At 38.6% G+C, this 7,070-nt stretch overlaps 1 protein-coding gene across 1 annotated transcript in view; it reads left to right on the top strand.

The window, feature by feature from the left end:
* The window catches only part of LOC123754411 (uncharacterized), a 70,775-nt gene extending 63,705 nt beyond the window's left edge, over nt 1-7,070 (top strand). Inside the window, exon 7 of the transcript XR_011229057.1 lies at nt 3,073-7,070. The gene's annotated coding sequence lies outside the window, so the exon portion shown is untranslated. The remainder of the gene's footprint in view (nt 1-3,072) is intronic.

Below are 7,070 nucleotides of genomic sequence, written 5' to 3'. Positions count from 1 at the left end.
GTGCATAGAGCCCCCATCACAGGTAATGATAGCGATAGGTAGCGGCCACATTTTGGGATAGGGCTCCAGTTTCATTTCATGCAACAGGTGTCTGACTTGGGAGCCTCGTAGTTTGAGCCCACTGTTATTTTCCAAGGAGGTGGAGTGCCTTCTTATGCTTGTGTGTGCTACGTGTACCCCACCATCTCTATTCATCATGGCTTTGAAGTACTTTCTAAGCAGTTTTATTAGGAATTGGTTGCCCTATCTCATGTTCCTCTTGCCTTTGTGCGCATGCCAGTTCCTGGTCCTGGAGTGTGGTAGGTCTGCACAAGTCCAGATGCCTGGTAATTTTATGGATGTCTGGTAACAGAGCCAGTGCTCAGGGAAGTTACCAAGGGCCAGAAATAGTGTGACAGCAAAAGGGTTGATGATTCTATCTCTCTTTGGATTCCAGATATTACTACAAGCTTAAAAGTCATACCAAGAGTTTGTACAAAGAAAACCAATGGCTGCTTTTGCAAATAGAGTATTATTAAATAAATTAAAAGGATTGTGTGCATTCAGTGAGGATTGCTGTTGTTAATAATAACATCCAAAAGAGTTTCATTTAACTTTTAATTTAATAAAACCTATTTTAAGTAATGAGTTGGAAAGTAACTTAAGAGAAAGAACTTAATTCAATGTTCTTACAATATTGTATTAGGTTCAGTGTTGTAAGAACATTACACCATAGAACCTTACAATATTAAGGTTCTTAGGTTCAACATTACAACAATTAAACTCATAGCACATTCATAGATATGTTTTATAGTAAGGAATAGAGTTAAAGTTCCAGATGCCTAGAAACAAAATTAACTAGCTGGTAAAAACTGTCACACAGGATTTGGTTTTCCAATTATGACGGACAGGAAGTCTGTTAGGCGAGGTCCTCTTAGGCTAGACTGACCTTCTCTAGTATGCGACCCACATTGGTTGCTTAACTCCCGGGTACCTATTTACTACTAAGTGAGCGTAAGGAGGTGTAAGGAAACATTCCCAAATGTCTCTGTATTGAATCTGAGGCTATTCAGTTCTGAACCGACTTTGCTGACCACAGCACTACAGGGCTCATTCCTACAGAGATAAAATAATCTCTCATATTTGCCCCAAAACAACTAAATTTGCAAGAATTTTAAGAGATTCTGAACAAATATGACTTGATTTCAGAATCTACAGCCTGGATGAAAGTGGTTGCACAACTATTCAGAAACTTCCAAAGGTGATTACTTGCTGTAGTTGGTCAAGTTGTCTCTGAGGAATGAGGTAGTTATTTAATCTGATTAGACTAGTATGTGCAAATACACAGTTTATTAACATTTACATATAAGAAAATGATATCCAAATGGCTTATGGCACAGATAGGTCTAAAGCAAGAGTTATAACTCCATCAACTTTAGAAGCTTCACAAGATCATTTAAGATTGTGAATCACAGTTTGCTTCTTCATTCTCTGTAGGCTTAATTTCTTCAGAAGAAATTTGACCTGACCTTGAAGCTGAACCTAGAAAAAGATATCTACAAGGAAATGAAGTAAGATAAATTCAGGATTGTTACTGACACACCAGATACACTATAACTTGAGGAATAATAATGTAAGAAGTAATGAAGACAATAACAGTGAGGAAGGAGAGAGAGAGAGAGAGAGAGAGAGAGAGAGAGAGAGAGAGAGAGAGAGAGAGAGAGAGAGAGAGAGAGAGAGAGAGAGAGAGAATGAGAGAGAGAGAGAGAGAGAATGAGAGAGAGAGAATGAGAGAGAGAATGAGAGAGAGAGAATGAGAGAGAGAGAGAGAATGAGAGAGAGAATGAGAGAGAGAGAGAGAATGAGAGAGAGAGAGAGAGAATGAGAATGAGAAAAAAATATATATATATATATATAGCACAACTCTCCTAAACACTGAGAGTGAAGTGTACAACTTTAGAACACAAACTTTAGAACTTTGTGTTCTAAAGTTGTACACTTCACTCTCGTGTTTAGGAGAGTTGTGCCTTAAGCATAGACACTGTGTCTTCCCATATTAACAGGGACTTGATGAAATAAACAGTATAAATGACCCCTCACTTGCTCTAGTGCTCTTGGGAGGTGGTGATCTTTAGTGTATTTAAATACTCCGAAATTACCATCTCTTTTAAGGGTCTGAGCAGGTGGTGGAGCGGGTTAAGGCGTACCTGTTATGCCAGTTGCTGGAAGGCTTCTGTGCTGGCTAGGGTTCGAGTCTCCTGGTGGGAAAGTGTTCTAAAGTTTATATATATATATATATATATATATATATATATATATATATATATATATATATATATATATATATAATATATATATATATATATATATATATATATATAGATATATTTATATTTATATTTATTTATTTATTTATTTTATCTCTAGTTGCCAAGATGAATGCTGTCTCAGAGTATTCAGCACATGACGAAAATTGATCATGGTTTATTGATTAAATGGTAGTAGAAAAACTTTCGTCAAAATGAACTTTATGAAGGGTAAATGTGTATATTTTGCTTAAAACTAATTAGTAATATTAATGAGAATGATGAATATTAAATTTCTTATCAGTGGTATTCCTCAAAGGGAACACAATAACAGCTTTGTAGTCCCTAACTTTACTTATGAAGTTTTAGTATGCCACAAAATGTTGTTAGAGTTCTTCTGATATAAATTTCTCAAAGACCTGAATAAAAAGAAGGCAGGGGTGCTACATACTTGATATCTTCTAACTTCTTGTATTACCTTGTACAGTAAGCAAGGCAATGAATATACATTCATTTGCTCTGAAGAACATTATTCCTGTTATCTTAATTCTGATCTTAAATTTATTACTTTATTTTAGATGTAGAAATGTTATTTTGATTTAGTGAATGTGTGCTTTTGAGAACCAATATTAATTTTGTCTAAATTATCATGTTAAATAAGATAATTTTCTTACTTTTAAATATGCAGTAAATAATCACTAATCAATCCACTAAATATGTTGGCATATGTAATTTTTTATTATTTAACCTAACTCACTTAAACATAAGATTATACACTGTATTACAGATGTCGGAACCATCGTCCCTGTGTTTGGTATGTCCCACTATTGTGTTTGAGACACCCAGGAGAAAGAGGACTTTACACCGCTGATGGAGAAAGTTTGATGTGGTAGGATTACCCCTATTGAAATGGAGGAGCACTGCTTGGGATAACACACCCTTTGCTGCGCAGGCTCAAACACAGCCTCCTTTGCCGTTCTGGTAGGTGGTATTCCTTGGCTGCAGAGCCCAATCTTTACAAATTGCATGCATGCTCATGGAAATTAAAAACTCTTCTCAATTTCAGACTCTTGGGGTGAGCAACCAGGTCCTCAAATCATATTGTTATTGAAGATCAGGCTCCGGCTGCATTGGGCCCTGACCTAGCTTTGTCCTTGGCTCATTCCCCTTGATCCTCTCTGTATCTTAGCTACTTCCCTGGCAGGGTACATTATCTGAAGTAACTCCTATCTACAACAACTTGTGCTACGACTAACTTGGAAGCATGATTTTCATCCATTGTCGTCATCCTGTGGAATTTCCCTTACATATAAGGATAATGCTAAGTAAACACTTAAAGGGTTATTTTTTTACACCTGTTTGTATCGGTTGCCTCATTACTCTTACCTGCCAATTGAATGCTCTAAGGCCCTTGCCTCACCTAAAGTCATCCCATACTTCCTTGGGAGCCAATAGACATATGCTCTTCTCTTGTGCTGTCTAAATTAGACTGTGGTTTCCCCACCTTTTTCTCTGCTTCTCCAACCCTTCATCATCTTGATACTCTGCATCATACTAAGGGTTGCACCCTGGCTCAGGTGCTATTTGTTCATTCCCAATTGCCTCTACTGGATTGTATTGACTTCGGTACTCTGTAATGTCTTTATAAAACCCAAATTCCTTGTTTCATTCTTCAACCAATGCCCCTCTCGTGTGTGTGTTTCCTCTCCCTTTTACTACAAGGATGACCCATTTACATGATATTCTTGGTACACATCTGCAATATCTCCCCCCCTCGTTCTGTACCTTCCTTTCCTCTATGGAGGGTCCCACTTGTGAAATTTTGCAAGGCTCTAACCTGAATGGCTGTGGTCTTATTACCCTCTTACTGTTAGGAAATGCCTTTTCATTAAACTATTTTTTTTTTTACCTTTCATGCTCTGTTCATAGATAGGTCAAAGGCTGTTGACACAAATTTTTTACTGATAAAACCTATATATGCTGACTGCCCCAAGACTTCTCTTGGAATCTTCAAGGCAGAGCTGTGTGATTTTTATATGCAGTCAACTTTTTATGTCAACATTCATTTGTTACTGTGGTTGGCTTGCAGTGCCCTTATAGGTCTGGACTCGCTTTAACCCTTCGCATTCTGTGGTGGTTGATGTCCAATACTGGCTGTTTCTCATGTTTAGCAGATTTAGTGTATTTCAACTTACTTGTCTGTCCTGTAAACTGGATTGGGTATTTAAGTGGAACACTAGGGCAAAATGTTGGGAAAATTCTACATTACATTGAATTACAAGTGAGTACATTTAAGTAGCATTACTAGTTCAGTATATAGTTTGTTATTATACTTTTATTTTATTTAAGTGTTCTTTTACCTTCCTACTTTTGATCATTAGCCAAGACATCAACCAAGCTACATACTGGTACAGCAAGGCTTGCCAGCCAAGTCACTACTAGAGTCTTCTTTCCCTCAAAGGCACATGAGAGGAACACAGCCTGGAAACCAATGGGTTTTGTGGTCAGGAAATAGTGGACACGGACCGGGAACTGGCAACCCCGAGAACTAATGCATATACAGCCCAGGAACCATTGGACATGCAACCCCTTGAACCTCCAAGAATGCTTCCCAGTGCAACTCCTAATGCGTCCTCCTGGCACAAGGAGTGTTATATACAGCTCCAGGGGCAATAACAGAGATGCCATACAACATGACCAGGGCTTACACACAACTATGGACATGTAGAGCAGACATCACATACTCCTGGAACAGTATATATTGTCGAGAAGCACACACATATATATTGAGCAAGTAGTCCCCCAACCTGGGAAATGAGTAAACACTTTACCTCAGGCATGGTGAGGGAAGGTGGAAGAGGAAGGGGAAAAACCAAAGGCCAAAACGAGAACCTGTAAGTGCGCCCCACCATAAATGTGAGCCAGCAGCTGGAGTCTGGGAAAGAGGCATGCATGATTTCCCACCATCTGTAAATTACACTCAGGCATAGAGTTGAACAGGTAATCAAGAACAACCCAACTGACATTCCAAGTCAAAGAAAGAAACCCAAATTACCAGATGCAAGAAGTGTCTCGGCTAATCAAACCCTGACAATAATTTCCCAGCGAGGGAAGGCATATAAAGCAACAAATAAGAACCATTCCTTACTCTATCCAAGCATGCAGATGATGAGTCACAATAGTGTGGCTGAAACATGATAGCAACACCGGTATCCCTATCCCACTTGAGTGTTCAAGACAAATCCCGAATCCATGCCAAGTACATCCCTGTTGCAAGCTTGATACAGACTGAGGGAATGGGAGCTATGTTGCTGAACCCCCATAAAGAGTCAGAAGAGGAAAGTGCCAAAGGGGAGACCTTAAAGCTTACAGGTTCATAATTTGTGCTTCACAATGCATATGCTTGTACAGTACCTGACCATACAAAACAATACAAGATCTTCAGCCAAATCCATTCCAGGAAAATGGTAACAAGCAAATTTTAGATGACCCAGAAGCCTCCTGAGCTCCTGCTGGAAAAGGCTTCGCGAAATCAGTCAAACTAATTCAATGCCAAGTCAAGAGGAATGTCAGCTGGGAATTGCAACCTAGCCTTAACCACTGTAAACTCTGCAAGACAAAAGAGTAGGCTTCAGGAGTTTATTAAAATCCTCAACTGGCTCAGTACCCGCATGACTTTTTCTTGGCTATCAGACAAGCACAATAACTGAAGAGCCATACTAACTTAGTCATTGAGTTATTCCAAGAACGATAACCTATGAAGCTAATGCTTCCGCAGAACCACACAGGTCAGCCTTGTGAACGTCATGGGTGCAAAGTTGAGCCTAAAATTGACATGTTGTGTCCAACCTGAAACCTCAGATGTTCCTAAAGTTTTGAATTAACAGGAACATGCTGAAAGGACCTGGACCCACTCAACACTGGAATGAAGGGTGGGAAAAATGTGCATTGAATCTTGACAAACTTAGAAACAATTGGAGCTTGGGAGTGCCCATCTTAGCCACCAGGAATAACGGAAATAATCCAGAAAGGAGTGATAACAATGCCTTGCCCAACATTTCATGGATGTTTAATCATTAGCGGGGAACAACGACTGTAAAAGCCAAGGACGCTTGATATGGGAACTATGTCTCCAGAAGACCATTAAAGACAACATGGGTAGGCAACCTTGATTCAAGCCCTACATGCAAGTACAGTACAGACATGCATCCCCAAACATTCCCCAAACTGAGACATCGGAAAAGGGCTGACTGGCATACAAGAATAGAGTTGAGTCACCTTGACTTAAACGAATGGTTCAGGAACATTGTAAAATTTGAAATTGGAATGATGCCAAAATACATCATACCAATTACTGTACTGTCAAATAAGGTATGATACTTAAACACATCGTTTGATTACTATGTTGTTGCGGGGGACTGTAAATGTTGTAACCACATTGTTTTGAGGTTCTGATTGTGTAAGTATTGTTGCCTTCTAGTAAATAGGTAGTAGAATTAATCAAAATGAGTATCCAAACACAACGTGAAAGCATTAGTCTATTAAGAAAAACAAAACTGATGAGATTTTAATGCTCCTCTATTTCAATATGTATGGCCAGCCACAGCCAAACCTTTGGTAGGTACTGTGTGGATACAAATAATGTACAGTATGTTGGCAATACAGTAATACAGTGATGTTTGTATACTTTTGGATTTATTAATATGCTTTTCATGTAATAACTATTCAACCATTGTATTGCATTCTTCTGTATAGAGTATTTTTTTAATAAATTTTTTAATATTA

This window comes from Procambarus clarkii, chromosome 18, assembly GCF_040958095.1.
Source record: "Procambarus clarkii isolate CNS0578487 chromosome 18, FALCON_Pclarkii_2.0, whole genome shotgun sequence".
Classification (NCBI taxonomy): domain Eukaryota; kingdom Metazoa; phylum Arthropoda; class Malacostraca; order Decapoda; family Cambaridae; genus Procambarus; species Procambarus clarkii.
This window is presented reverse-complemented; position numbering and strand designations above follow the sequence as displayed.